Source organism: Penaeus vannamei, chromosome 36 (genome assembly GCF_042767895.1).
Source record: "Penaeus vannamei isolate JL-2024 chromosome 36, ASM4276789v1, whole genome shotgun sequence".
NCBI lineage: Eukaryota > Metazoa > Arthropoda > Malacostraca > Decapoda > Penaeidae > Penaeus > Penaeus vannamei.
In genome coordinates this window covers 11,310,843-11,325,842 of record NC_091584.1, presented here as the reverse complement: position 1 = coordinate 11,325,842, position 15,000 = coordinate 11,310,843, and the positions used below count along the sequence as shown (strand labels likewise).

Here is a 15,000-nt window from a genome sequence, read left to right as displayed (position 1 = left end):
TGTGTGTGCGTGCGTGCGTGCGTGCGTGCGCGTGCGCGCGTTGTTCCTACCTAGTTGTTTGAATACGGGAGAAGACCTATGCTCAGGTGGTCCCGTCTGTTATATTTAAATTATCGTATCTTTTTAAATTGATGCACAGTTTTGGCACACCCTACTTGATTGGGGAGACTGTTCCACGATTCAATAATTCTGTTTGGGAAACTATATTTTTTGACATCTTTATCACCTCTTTTTACTTTCAACTTTTTGTTGTGTCCTCTCGTTCTTCTTGTGTTCAAGATCAAAAAGTCATTCTTATCTATCTTCACTCTTCCTGTAATGCAGTTGAAAAGCATAATCATGTCCCCCCCTTTTCCTTCTTTCTTCCAAGGTAGTAAGTCCTAATTTCTGTAGTCTGTCTTCGTAACTCAGATCTCTTAGGGTAGGTGCCCATCTTGTCGCCACTCTTTGGACTCTTTCCAGTTTGCCAATATCTTTTTTAAAGTGTGGACTCCATACCACTGCACCGTACTCAAGACGGTCTTATGATTGCTTTAATAATCTTCTTTACCATATCTTCGTCCACATACACGAATGCCCTCTTCATGTTGGCAATCAGTCCTAACATTTTGTGGACCTTTTCATTTATATGGTCATTTGGATTTAGGTTTCTATTTATGATTATCCCAAGGTTTTTTTTCCCTGTCAGCTGTGTCTAATACTGCGTCCCCTAATTTGTATTGGAATAGTGGGCGATTTATACTTTCTCCAAACCTGACTACGTGGCATTTATTGGTATTAAATTCCATTTTCCATGTACAACTCCACGTGAATAAGTTCTCGATGTCACTTTGGAGGCATCGGCATGAGACGTTGTCTGTTACCCTCTTTTGTATCTTTGCGTCATCTGCAAACATATTCAGATAACTACCTGGGCTTATGTTTGACTCTAAATCATTGACGAAAATAGTAAACATAATTGGCGCCAACACCGATCCTTGAGGCACTCCCCTGGTTACTTGTCGCCATGTAGAATGCTTTCCTCTAATTACTGTGCTCATTTGCCTTTCATGAAGAAAGTCTTTCATCCATGCGAGTAGGTTGCCTTTCACTCCACCTAGGTGCTCTAATTTCCATAATAGTCTTCTATGAGACACCTTATCAAAAACCTTTTCAAAGTCTAAATACACACAATCCACCCAGCCGTTTCTTGCTTGTAATATTTCAGATTATCATAAAAACAGAGGAGATTTGTTACACACGACCTTCCTTCTCTAAAACCAAATTGTTTATTTGATATCATTTCGTGTTTTTCAAGCATTTCAACCCATTGTTTTCTAATTATTCTTTCTAGCAGTTTGCATACTACACTAGTTAATGAAACTGGTCTATTATTTAGTGTTTTTTTTTTGTCGCCGCTCTTATATAAGGGTGTAACATTTGCGAATTTCCAACTTTTTGGTAGTTTACCTTGTCTTAGTGAATTTTGAAATATTAACAATAAAGGAGTACACAGTTCTTCGGTACATTCCCTAAGAACCCAGTTAGAAATTTCATCTGGTCCCTCTGCTTTGGTCTTGTCTAATCCTTTTAGATCTTTTATTTCGTTCTTTTTGAGGGTGATATTTTCGATGTTCTTTACGTTTGTACGGGTATTTGCCATATCAAAGCATGGATCCTGAACAAACACTGACTGAAATTTCTCATTTAGGATTTCACACATTTCTTCTTCCTTAGAATATATAATGTTATTGTCTTTGATAGCGCTAATTTGATCCCTACTTTTAGTTTTACTATTTATGTAGTTAAAGAAGACTTTTGGTTGACTTCTACATTTGTTGATTATATCCTTTTCAAAGTCTAATTTCGCCTCTCTCATGGTTGTATACTCATTTCTTCCTACTTTATATCTTTCATATGCTGCCTGAGATCTATGCCTTCTGAATCGTTTCCAAAGGAGATGCTTTTTTCCCCCTATTTTCTTGCATTTGTCGTTGAACCATTTTTGGCCATTTCTTGCTTCAATTTTGAATTTGGATATGAATTTTTCCACTCAAGGTTCATCAAGGTTCTCATCATACAGAAGTGTTTCCCAGTTTATGTTATCAAAGAAATCTTTAATGCTTCTATCATCGCCTCTTTTGTAATTGCACTTTTCCTTTCTTTCTTTGCTTACGATGAGTTTTTCCTGTAGCAGACAGTATTTTAGTTTAATCACTACATGGTCGCTTTTTCCTAAAGGAGGACAGTACTCTATATCCTTAATATCGTCGTTATGCTATGTAATTATTAGGTCAAGCATAGGCGGCCTATCTAGCCCTCTTATCCTGGTATGATCTGTTACATTCTGGAAAAGGCAATGCTCATGTATGACATCCAGTAATTTAGCATTCCACGAATCTGATTGTGCTCTAGGATCGAAACTTTCCCAGTCGAATTTGCTATTAAAATCCCCTGTAATTAGAATTTCTGTTGAATTGGTTTCCGAAAGTTATAGCACTTCTTCCAGGCTCTTTATTGTCTCGAATTAGTTTCTGGTAATTTTCTAGTGACCACACCGATGTTTGAGGTGGCATGTATACCGTGGTTATTATTATGTTTACCCCATTTGTTTCTACCTCAATTACCTTCATTTCCACTATGAGGTCTTGATTAATTTTGAACTCCTTTCTAATAATTACTTTCTTTGTTAATATTGCTACCCCCCTCCATTTCCATCTGCCCTTTTTCTCCAAATATTATAGTCTTTGAGCCCTTATGTTACATCGTCTGTGGAGGGGTCCAGTTTGGTTTCAGTGATGCATAACACATCCGGTTTATCCATATCAATTATTGTCTCTAGTTCAAGCAACTTCGAAGATAAACCATCAATATTTGCATAAACTATTTCTATATAATCTTTAGATATTAAATTTGGTTGCAGGGTTAATGTTTGTCTGCCTCTACATTTTGGTTCCGATAGTATATTTGCTTTGCTTGGAGACCTCTCACCCTCCAAATGTTTTTTTTTGTTTCCTCTTCAGGCCTTTGTTCATTTTTGTTTTTTACTTCCAATTACTTTTGTAGTGTTAATCTGTCATCTTTAGTTATGTTTTCTCTTATTCAGATTTTTTGTATTCCTCATCGGTAGCCAGAACTTTGGCTTTCTTTATTATATGTTACTATTTGCTTATTCAAGAATGTTACTTTTAGAGTCCGTTTCTTTCCCTTTTCGAATAATCCCAGCCTCCTGTGAGCTATGATATTCTGTTCGGCGAATTCGGGATTTATGACCTTGGGAATATCTACAATTAATTCCCTGTCCGTTGTATCGTTCAATTCCATCTTCTACAACTTTTTCTTCGTGTCCCAATATGACTATGTCCTTGTTTACGTCAGCCAAATTAGTAATATTTCTTGCATGTTGCCCAAGGTGGGATTTGAATTCGTTATTCTTAATCGTTGCTGCAAGCTGTGTTTTAATTTCCTCCTTTGTGGTCTTGATGTCTTTTTCTATCTTTTTTCCATTTCATTCACGGTTTCCTTTACCTTTGATACATTTGCATATGTAGCTGTCATCTTCTTGGCTTCTTGCATTATTTGAGCTTGGCTGTTTGACACATTAGTTTCAATCTGTTTGACAGTTTCTTGGACTTTAATGACCTCAACTTTTTCCTGTAGATTTTTTACTTCGGTTTCACTACCGTTGCCAATATTGGTTTCAGCTTCTTCTACCTTTTGCTTTAGTTCTTTAATTTTCAGGTCAGATTTTTCCATATTTTCTCTCTGAAGTGTTGTATTTCTACGCAGGTTTTTACCAATTCCTTCAGATTCACATTCTCTTCACGTATTTTGAGGCATTCTGCTACCAGGTTGTCAACCTTGGCTTCAAGAGCCTCAGTTCTGATTGCTGCTTCTGCTAACCATTTTTCTCGTCTGAACTCAGTTGTTCCTCATGTACTCACGTCAGTTGTCTCTAGGCGCGAAACGCTTACCATGCAGGATTTGCGGTCACTTCTCGCTTCCCTTTCCTCCTCTTGTGGCTTACAAGCCACAAAATCTTTTTCTGCTTTTTTCACATTCTCCTTCACTTTCTAACCCAAATTTTCTTTCCAACATAAACTATACACATTTACATACACCCAAGGCTAGCAGACTAGACCACCCATTGCTCAAACTTCTCCGTATTTAACATGTAAGAGCTGTACTGCGCTGATGCACTGTACTTCTCGCAGTGTGTGTGAGCGTGTGCGTGTCCATGTGTGTGTGCGGTCGTGTTGTGAGTGTATTGTGCGTGTATTGTGCGTGTATTGTGTGTGTGTGTGTGTGTGTGTGTGTGTGTGTGTGTGTGTGTGTGTGTGTGAGTCTGTGTGTGTGTGTGCGTATGTGAGTCTGTGTTTGTGTGCGTATGTGAGTCTGTGTGTGTGTATGTGTTTGAGCGAGTGCGGGTGTGTGTGTTTGTGTTTAGTGTGTGAATGTGTCTACGTGTGTGTGTGTATGTGTATATATGTGTGCGTGTATGTGTGTGTTGTTTGCGTGTGTATGTGTGCGTTGTGCATATGCGTCGTGTGTGATGTGTGTGTCTACGTTGTGTGAGATGTGTGTGTAATCTGGGCGTGTTTTGAGTGTGTGTGTGTGTGTATGTGTGTGTGTATGTGTGTGCGTGTGCATGTGTGTTCGTGTGTGCGTGTGTATGTGCATGTATGTATTTTGTGTGCATGTGCTGTACATGTGTGTTTGTGCGTGTGTGTGTGTGTGTGTGTTGTGTATACGTGTGTTGTGTGTGTGTGTGCTGTGTTTGTGCGTTATGTGTTGTATGTTTTTTTTGTGTGTGTGTGTGTAAGTGTGTGTGCGAGCTGTGTGTGAGTATGAATGAGTGAGTGAGTGTGCATGTGTGTGTGTGCGGTGTGTGTGTTTGTGTTGTGTTGTGTGTATGTGTGTGTGTGTGTGTTGTGTGCATGTGTGTTGTGTGTGTATATGTGTGCTGTGTGTGTGTATATGTGTGTTGTGTGTGTGTATATGTGTGTTGTGTGTGTGTATATGTGTGTGTGCGTGTAAATGTGTGTTGTGTGTATGTACATGTGTGTTGTGTGTGTGTATATGTGTGTTGTGTGTGTATAAGTGTGTTGTGTGTGTGTATATGTGTGTTGTGTGTGTGTATATGTGTGTGTGTATATGTGTGTTGTGTGTGTGAATATGTGTTGTGTGTGTATATATGTGTGTGGTGTGTGTGTATATGTGTGTTGTGTGTGTGTATATGTGTGTTGTGTGTATGTATGTGTGATGTGTATGTGTGTGTTTTTGTTTGTGCTGTGTGTGCGTGTTGTGTGAATGTGTGTGTGCTATGTGTTATGTGTTTTGTGTGTGTGTATGTGTGCGTATGTGTGTGCACGAGTGTATGTGTGTGCGTGTGTGTATGCATGTGTGTGTGCATGTGTGTGTGCATGTGTACATGTGTGTTTGTGTGTGCATATGTGTGTGTATGTCTCTGTATTTGTCTATGTGCGTGTGTGTGTGTCCGTGTGTGTGCATGTGTGTGTCCGTGTGTGTGTGCATGTGTGTGTGTGTGCGTTTTTGTGTTAGTGTTTTTCTGCGCGGTTGTGTGTGTTTATGAGTAATTGTGTCTGTGAGTGTGTGTGTGTATCTGTGTGTGTGTGTGTGTAGTGTGTGTGCATTATGTGTGTGTGTGTTTTGTTTGTTGTGTGTTTGTGTTTGTGTGTGTGTGTAAATGTGTGTGTGTGTGTGTGTGTGTGTGTGTGTGTGTGTGTGTGTGTGTGTGTGTGTCTTTGGTGCATTTGTTGTGTATGTTGCGTGAGAGTGTGTTTGTGTGTGTATGGTGTGTGCGCGTTGTGTGTTCATGTATGTGTGCGTGTATTGTGTGTGTGTGTTGTGTGTGTGTGTGTTGTGTGTGTGTGTTGTGTGTGGGTGAGTGCGTGTGTGGGTGTGTGTGTTGTGTGGGTGTGCGGGTGTGGGTGTGGGTGTGTTGTGTGTTGTGTGTTGTGTATGTGTGTGTTATCTGTTGCGTGTTTTGTGTGTGTGTGTGTTATCTGTTGAGTGTTTTGTGTATGTGTGTGTGTCTGTGTGTGTGTGTGTGTGTGTGTGCGTGTGTGTGTGTGGATGTGAATTTAAGTGAATGTGTATGCATGTGTGTGTGTGCGTGTGTATGCATGTGTATGCGCGTGTGTATGTATGTGGGTGTGCGTGTGTGTGCATGCATGTGTGAATGTATTTGTGCATGTGTATGTGCATGTGTGTGTGCACGTGTGTGTGGATGTTTAAGGATGTGTGTATATGCATGTGTGTGTGCACGTGTGTGTGGATGTGTGTGTGTGCGTGTATGTGTCTACGTGTGTGCGTGTATGTTGTCGTGTGCATGTGTGCGTTGTGTGTTGTGTGTATGTTTTGTGTGTGTGTGTTGTGTATGTGTGTTGTATATTTGTTTGCATGTGTATGCGTGTGCGTGTCTAGGTGTGTGAATGTTTATGTGTGTGAGCGTGGGTATGTGTGTGTGCGTGTGTATGTGTGTGCACGTGTGTATGTGTGTGCACGTGTGTATGTGTGTGCACGTGTGTATGTGTGTGTACGTGTGCATGTGTGTGTGTTTGTATGTGTGTGTATGTGTGGATGTGTGTGTGTGGGTGTATATGTATATGTGGTCGTGTGCATGTTTGCGTGTGTGCTGTGTATGCGTGTGTATGTTTTGTATGTGTTTATGTTGTGTATATGTGTGTCGTGTGTATGTATGAGTGTGTTGTGTGTATGTTGTGAATGCGTGTGGTGTTATGTGTGGTGTTGTGTATGTGTGTGGTGTTGTGTATGTGTGTGTGTGGTGTTGTGTATGTGTGCGTGTGTGGTGTTGTGTATGTGTGTGTGGTGTTGTGTATGTGTGTGTGGTGTTGTGTATGTGTGTGTGGTGTTGTGTATGTGTGTGTGGTGTTGTGTATGTGTGTGTTTGGTGTTGTGTATGTGTGTGGTGTTGTGTGTGTGTGTGTGGTGTTGTGTAAGTGTGTATGGTTGTGTGTATGTGTGTGGTGTTGTGTATGTGTGTGTGGTGTTGTGTATGTGTGTGTGGTGTTGTGTATGTGTGTGTGGTGTTGTGTATGTGTGTGGTGTTGTGTATGTGTGTAGTGTTGTGTATGTGTGTGTGGTGTTGTGTATGTGTGTGTGGTGTTGTGTGTGTGGCGTTGTGTATGTGTGTGTGGTGTTGTGTCTGTGTGTTTGTTGTGTATGTGTGTTTGTTGAGTATGTGTGTTTGTTGTGTATGTGTGTGTTGTGTATGCGTGTGTGTTGTGTATGTGTGTGTATTGTGTATGTGTGTGTGTTGTGTATATGTGTGTGTTGTGTATGTGGTTATGTTGTGTATGTGTTGTGTTTATGTTGTGTATACGTGTGTTGTGTGTGTGTATGAGTGTGTGTTGTGTGTATGTTGTGAATGCGTGTGGTGTTGTTTGTGTGTGGTGTTGTGTATGTGTGTGTGGTGCTGTGTATGTGTGGTGTTGTGTATGTGTGTGTGGTGTTGTGTATGTGTGTGTGTGGTCTTGTGTATGGGTGTGTGGTGTTGTGCATGTGTGTGGTGTTGTGTATGTGTGTGGTGCTGTGTATGTGTGTGTTTGTGGTGTTGTGCATGTGTGTGCGGTATTGTGTATGTGTGTGGTGTTGTGTAAGTGTGCTTGGTGTTGTGTATGTGTGTGTGGTGTTGTGTATGTGTGTGGTGTTGTGTATGTGTGTGTGGTGTTGTGTATGTGTGTGGTGATGTGTATGTGTGTGTGGTGTTGTGTATGTGTGTGTGGTGTTGTGTATGTGTGTGCGGTGTTGTGTATGTGTGTGTGGTGTTCCGTATGTGTGTGGCGTTGTGTGTGTGGTGTTGTGTATGTGTGTGTGGTGTTGTGTATGTGTGTGTGACGTTGTGTATGTGTGTGGCGTTGTGTATGTGTGTGTGGCGTTGTGTATGTGTGTGGTGTTGTGTATGTGTGTGTGGTGTTGTGTATGTGTGTGTGACGTTGTGTATGTGTGTGGCGTTGTGTATGTGTGTGGTGTTGTGTATGTGTGTGTGGTGTTGTGTATGTGTGTGTGGTGTTGTGTATGTGTGTGTGGTGTGTATGTGTGTGTGGTGTTGTGTATGTGTGTGTGGTGTTGTGTATGTGTGTGTGGTGTTGTGTATGTGTGTGTGGTGTTGTGTATGTGTGTGTGGTGTTGTGTATGTATGTGTGTGTGGTGTTGTGTGTGTGTGTGGTGTTGTGTATATGTGTGTGGTGTTGTGTATGTATGTGTGGTGTTGTGTATGTGTGTGTGGTGTTGTGTATGTGTGTGGTGTTGTGTACGTGTGTGTGGTGTTGTGTATGTGTGTGTGGTGTGTGTGTGTGGTGTTGTGTATGTGTGTGTGGTGTTGTGTATGTGTGTGTGGTGTTGTGTATGTGTGTGTGGTGTTGTGTATGTGTGTGTGGTGTTGTGTATGTGTGTGTGGTGTTGTGCATGTGTGTGTGGTGTTGTGTGTGTGTGGTGTTGTGTATGTATGTGTGGTGTTGTGTATGTGTGTGTGGTGTTGTGTATGTGTGTGTGGTGTTGTGTATGTGTGTGTGGTGTTGTGTATGTGTGTGTGCAGTGCATGGGTGTGTTGTGCATGAGTGTGTGTTGAGGATGTGTGCGTGTTGTACATGTGTGTGCTGTGTTTGTGTGTGCGTGTGTCGTGTATGTGCGTGTGGTGTTGTGTATGTGTGTGTGGCGTTGTGTATGTGTGTGTGTGCTGTGTGTGTGTGTGGTGTTGTGTATGTGTGTGGTGGTGTGTATGTGTGTGGTGTTGTGTATGTGTGTGTGGCGTTGTGTATGTGTGTGTGGCGTTGTGTATGTGTGTGTGGTGTTGTGTATGTGTGTGTGGTGTTGTGTATGTGTGTGTGGTGTTGTGTATGTGTGTGTGGTGTTGTGTATGTGTGTGTGGTGTTGTGTGTGTGTGGTGTTGTGTACGTGTGTGTGGTGTTGTGTATGTGTGTGCGGTGTTGTGTATGTGTGTGTGGTGTTGTGTATGTGTGTGTGGTGTTGTGTATGTGTGTGTGGTGTTGTGTATGTGTGTGTGGTGTTGTGTATGTGTGTGTGGTGTTGTGTATGTGTGTGTGGTGTTGTGTATGTGTGTGTGGTGTTGTGTATGTGTGTGTGGTGTTGTGTATGTGTGTGTGGTGTTGTGTATGTGTGTGTGGTGTTGTGTATGTGTGTGGTGTTGTGTATGTGTGTGGTGTTGTGTATGTGTGTGCGGTGTTGTGTATGTGTGTGTGGTGTTGTGTATGTGTGTGTGGTGTTGTGTATGTGTGTGTGGTGTTGTGTATGTGTGTGTGGTGTTGTGTATGTGTGTGTGGTGTTGTGTATGTGTGTGGTGTTGTGTATGAGTCTGTGGTGTTGTGTATGTGCACGTGTGTGGTGTTGTGTATGTGTGTGTGGTGTTGTGTATGTGTGTGTGGTGTTGTGTTTGTGTGTGTGGTGTTGTGTATGCGTGTGTGTGGTGTTGTGTATTTGTGTGGTGTTGTGTATGTGTGTGTAGTGTATGTGTGTGTTGTGTGTGTGTGTGTGTTGTGTATGTGTGCGTGTTGTACATGTGTGTGCTGTGTTTGTGTGTGCGTGTGTTTTGTATGTGGGTACGTGTGTTGTGTATGTGTGCATGTTTTGTGTATGTGTACATGCATGTGTTGTGTGTGGGTGTGTGCGTGTGTTGTATGTGTGTGCGTGTGTTGTGTATGTGTGCGTGTGTTGTGCATGCGTGCGTGTGACATGTATGTGTGCATGTGTTGTATATGTGTGTGCGTGTGTTGTGTATGTGTGCCTGTCATGTGTATGTGTGTGTGAAGTGTCTGTGTGTGAGTGAGTTGTGTATGTGTGTGCATGTGTTGTGTATGTATGTGTTGCTTATGTTATGAATGTGTGTTGCATATGTGTATGTGTGTGTGCCTGTGTTGTGTATGTGTGTGTGTTGTGTATGTATGTATGTGTGTTGTGTATGTATGTGCGTGTGCTCTGTATGTGTGTGCGTGTGTTCTGCATGTGTGTGTGTGTTGTGTAAGTGTGCGTGTGTTGTGTATGTGTGTTTGTGTGTGTGTTTACGTGTGTTGTGTGTGTTGTGTATGTGTGTTTGTGTGCGTGTTCTGTGTGTTGTGTGCGTGTTATGTGTTGTGTGCGTGTTGTCTGTATGTGTATGTTTGCATGTATTGTGTATGTGTTACTGTGTGTGTGTGTGTTTTGTGTATGTGTTAGTGTGTGTGTGTGTTGTGTATGTGTTAGTGTGTGTGTGTGTGTTTTGTGTATGTGTTAGTGTGTGTGTGTGTTGTGTATGTGTTAGTGTGTGTGTGTGTGTGTGTTGTGTATGTGTGTGTGTTATGCATGTGTGTATGTGTGTGTGTTATGCATGTATGTGTGTGTGTGTTATGCATGTGTGTGTGCATTGTGTATGTGTGTGTGTGTTGTGTATGTGTGTGTTGCGTATGTGTGTGTTGCGTATGTGTGTGTTGTGTATGTGTGAGTTGTGTATGTGTGAGTTGTGTATGTGTGTGTTGTGTGTGTTTGTGTGTTGTGTATGTAAGTGTGTTGCATATGTGTGTTGTCTATGTGTTGGTGTTGTGTATGTGTGTGTGTTTCGTAAGTGTGTATGTTGTGCATATGTGTGTGCATGTGTGTTGCATGTGTGTTGTGTATGTATGTTGTGTATGTCTGTGTGTTGTGCATATGTTTTGTGCATGTGTGGGTGTGTGTTGTGTATGTGTGTGTTGTATATGTGTGTGTGTGTTGTGTATGTGTGTCTGTGTTGTGTGTGTGTGTCTGTGTGTCTATGTTGCGTCTGTGTGTCTGTGTTATGTCTGTGTGTGTGTTGTGTAAGCGTGTGTGTTGTGTGTGTGTCGTGTATGTGTGTGTGTGTCGTGTATGTGTGTGTGTCGTGTATGTGTGTGTGTCGTGTATGTGTGTGTGTCGTGTATGTGTGTGTGTCGTGTATGTGTGTGTTTGTTGTGTATGTGTGTGTGTGTTGTGTATGTGTGTGTGTGTGTGTGTTGTGTACGTGTGTGTGTGTTTTGTATATGTTTGTTCTGTGTATGTGTGTGTGCTGTGTATGTGTCTGTGTTGTGTATGTGTGTCTTTGTTATGTTTGTGTGTCTGTGTTGTGTATGGGCGCCTTTGTCCCGTATGTGTGTCTGTGTTGTGTATGTGTGTCTGTCTTGTGTTTATGTGTCTGTGTTGTGTATGTGTGTCTGTGTTGCGTATGTGTGTCTGTGTTGTTTATGTGTGTCTGTGTTGTACATGTGTGTCTGTGTTGTGTATGTGTGTGTGTTGTGTATGTGTGTCTGTGTTGTGTATGTGCGTGTGTTTTGTATATGTGTGTGTTGTGTATGTATTTGTATTATGTATGTGTGTGTGTTGTGCATGTGTGTGTGTTATGTATGTGTGTTTGTGTTGTGTATGTATGTGTGTGTGTGTGAATGCGTGTGAATGTGTGTATATGTATGTTTGTGTGTGTGAATGTGTGTTTCTGTGAATGAATATGTTTGTGTGTAAATGTGTGTTTGTGAGAGTGAATCTGATTGAGTGAGAATGTGTGTTTGTGTGAGTGAATGTGTTTGTGTGTGAATGTGTGTTTGTGTGAGTGAATGTGTTTGTGTGTGAATGTGTGTTTGTGTGAGTGAATGTGTTTGTGTGTGAATGTGTGTTTGTGTGAGTGAATGTGTTTGTGTGTGAATGTGTGTTTGTGTGAGTGAATGTGTTTGTGTGTGAATGTGTTTGTGTGAGTGAATGTGTTTGTGTGTGAATGTGTGTTTGTGTGAGTGAATGTGTTTGTGTATGAATGTGTGTTTGTGTGAATATGTTTGTGTGAATGTGTGTTTGTGTAAGTGAATGTGTTTGTGTATGAATGTGTTTTTGTGTGTGAATGTGTGTTTGTGTGTGAATGTGTGTTTGTGTGAGTGAATGTGTTTGTGTGTGAATGTGGGTTTGTGTGAGTGAATGTGTTTGTGTGTGAATGTGTGTTTGTGTGAGTGAATGTGTTTGTGTGTGAATGTGGGCTTGTGTGAGTGAATGTGTTTGTGTGTGAATGTGTGTTTGTGTGAGTGAATGTGTTTGTGTGAGTGAATGTGTTTGTGTGTGAATGTGTGTTTGTGTGTGTGAATGTGTGTTTGTGTGACTGAATGTGTTTGTGTGTAAATGTGGGTTTGTGTGAGTGAATGTGTTTGTGTGTGAATGTGTGTTTGTGTGAGTGAATGTGTTTGTGTGTGAATGTGTTTGTGTGAGTGAATGTGTTTGTGTGTGAATGTGTGTTTGTGTGAGTGAATGTGTTTGTGTATGAATGTGTGTTTGTGTGAAGGTGTTTGTGTGAATGTGTGTTTGTGTGAGTGAATGTGTTTGTGTGTGAATGTGTTTTTTGTGTGAATGTGTGTTTGTGTGTGAATGTGTGTTTGTGTGAGTGAATGTGTTTGTGTGTGAATGTGGGTTTGTGTGAGTGAATGTGTTTGTGTGTGAATGTGTGTTTGTGTGAGTGAATGTGTTTGTGTGTGAATGTGTGTTTGTGTGAGTGAATGTGTTTGTGTGTGAATGTGTCTTTGTGTGTATGAGAGTGTTATGTACGAGTGTGTTGTGTATGTGTGTGTTGTGTATGTGTGTGTGTGTATGTGTGTGTATGTGTGTGTATGTGTGTGTATGTATGTCTTTGTGTGTATTTGTGTTGGTGTGTGTATGTATGTTTGTGTGTGTGTGTGTGTGTGTGTGTGTGTGTTTGTGTGTGTGTGTGTGTGTGTGTGTGTGTGTGTGTTTGTGTGTGTGTGTGTGTGTGTGTGTGTGTGTGTGTGTTTGAGTGTGTTGTGTGTGTGTTAGTATGTGTGTGTTTGTACTGTGTATGTGTGAGTGTGTGTGTGTGTGTTGTGTGCGTGTTGTGGGTGTTGTGTGTATGTGTGTGTGTATGCGTTGTGTATGTGTGTGTGTGTTATGCATGTGTGTGTGTGTATTGTGTGTGTATGTGTATGTTGTGTGTTCTCTATGTGTGTGTGTTGTGTATGTGTGTGTGTGTTGTGTATGTGTGTGTGTGTTGTGTATGTGTATGTGTTGTGTATGTGTGTGTGTTGTGTATGTGTGTGTGTTGTGTATGTGTGTGTGTAGTGTATGTATGTGTTGTGTATGTATGTGTTGTGTATGTATGTGTTGTGTATGTATGTATCGTGTGTATGTGTGCGTTGTATATGTGTGTGCGTTGTATATATGTGTGTGATGTGTTGTGTGTGTGTGTCGTGTGTGTGTGTTGTTTATGGGTGTGTGTTGTGTATGGTTGTTTGTGTGTGTGTTTACGTGTGTTGTACGTGTGTTGTACGTGTGTTGTGTGCGTGTTGTGCGTCTGTGTATGTTTGCATGTATTGTGTATGTGTTAGTGGGTGTGTGTGTTGTGTATGTGTTAGTGTGTGTGTGTTTGTGTGTTGTGTATGTAAGTACGTTGCGTATGTGTGTTGTGTATGTGTGGGTGTTGTGCATATGTGTTGCATGTGTGTGTTGTGTATGTGTGTGCGTTATATATGCATTTTGTGTATGTGTGGGTGGGTGTTGTGTATGTGTGTGTTGTGTATGTGTGTTGTGTATGCGTGTGTTGTGTTTGTGTGTCTGTGTTGTGTATGTGTGTGTTGTGTATGTGTGTTGTGTATGCGTGTGTTGTGTTTGTGTGTCTGTGTTGTGTATGTGTGTCTGTGTTGTGTATGTGTCTGTGTTGTGTATGTGTTTCTATGTTGTATATGTGTCTATGTTCTGTATGTGTTTGTGTTGTGTATGTGTGTGTGTTGTGTATGTGTGTGTGTGTGTTGTGTATGTGTGTTGTATATGTGTGTGTGTTGTGTATGTGTCTGTGTTGTGTATGTGTGTGTGTGTTGTGTATGTGTGTATGTGTGGTATATGTGTGTGTTGTATATGTGTGTGTGTGTGTTGTGTATGTGCGTCTGTGTTGTGTCTGTATGTCTGTGTTGTGTAAGTGTGTCTGTGTTGTGTATGTGTGTCTGTGTTGTGTATGTGTGTCTGTGTTGTGTATGTGTGTCTGTGTGTGTGTTGTGTATGTGTGTGTCGTGTATGTGTGTGTGTCGTGTATGTGTGTGTTGTGTATGTGTGTGTGTTGTGTATGTGAGTGTATTGTGTATGTATGTGTGTTGTGTATGTGTGTGTGTGTTGTGTATGTGTGTGTGTGTTTTGTACGTGTGTGTGTGTTTTGTACGTGTGTGTGTGTTTTGTACGTGTGTGTGTGTTTTGTGTATGTTTATGCTGTGTATGTGTGTGTTGTGTATGTGTCTGTGTTGTGTATGTGTGTCTTTGTTGTGTTTGTGTGTCTGTGTTGTGTATCTGTGTCTGTGTTCCGTATGTGTCTGTGTTGTGTATGTATGTCGGTGTTGTGCATGTGTGTCTGTGTTGCGTATGTGTGTCTGTGTTGCGTATGTGTGTCTGTGTTATGTATATGTGTCTGTGTTGTGCATGCGTGTCTGTGTTGTGTATGTGTGTCTGTGCTGTGTATATGTGTGTGTGTTGTGTATGTGTGTGTGTGTTGTGTATGTGTGTGTGTTGTGTATGTATGTGTATTATGTTTGTGTGTGTGTTGTGCACGTGTGTGTGTTGTGCATGTGTGTGTGTTGTGCATGTGTGTGTGTGGTGTATGTGTGTGTGTGTTTTTCTTGTGTATGTATGTGTGTGTTAATGCGTGTGAATGTGTTTGTGTGTAAATGTGAGTATATGTGTGTTTGTGTGTGTGAATGTGTGTTTGTGTGAGTGAATGTGTTTGTGTGTTAATGTGTTTGTGTGTGAATGCACACATATACACAACACATACATACACAACACATACACAACACATACACATACACAACACATACACATACACAACACATACACATATACAACACACACATACAGAGCACACACATACACAACACACACATACACAACACACACATACACACACACAATGCACACACACATGCATAACACACACACACACACACAACACACACACACACACACAACGCACACACACACATACGCAACGCACACACACATACA

General features: G+C 41.4%; 1 protein-coding gene across 1 annotated transcript in view; it reads right to left on the bottom strand.

The window, feature by feature from the left end:
• The window catches only part of LOC113805480 (pseudouridine kinase), a 25,746-nt gene that overhangs the window by 5,233 nt on the left and 5,513 nt on the right, over window positions 1–15,000 (bottom strand). The window lies entirely within an intron of this gene.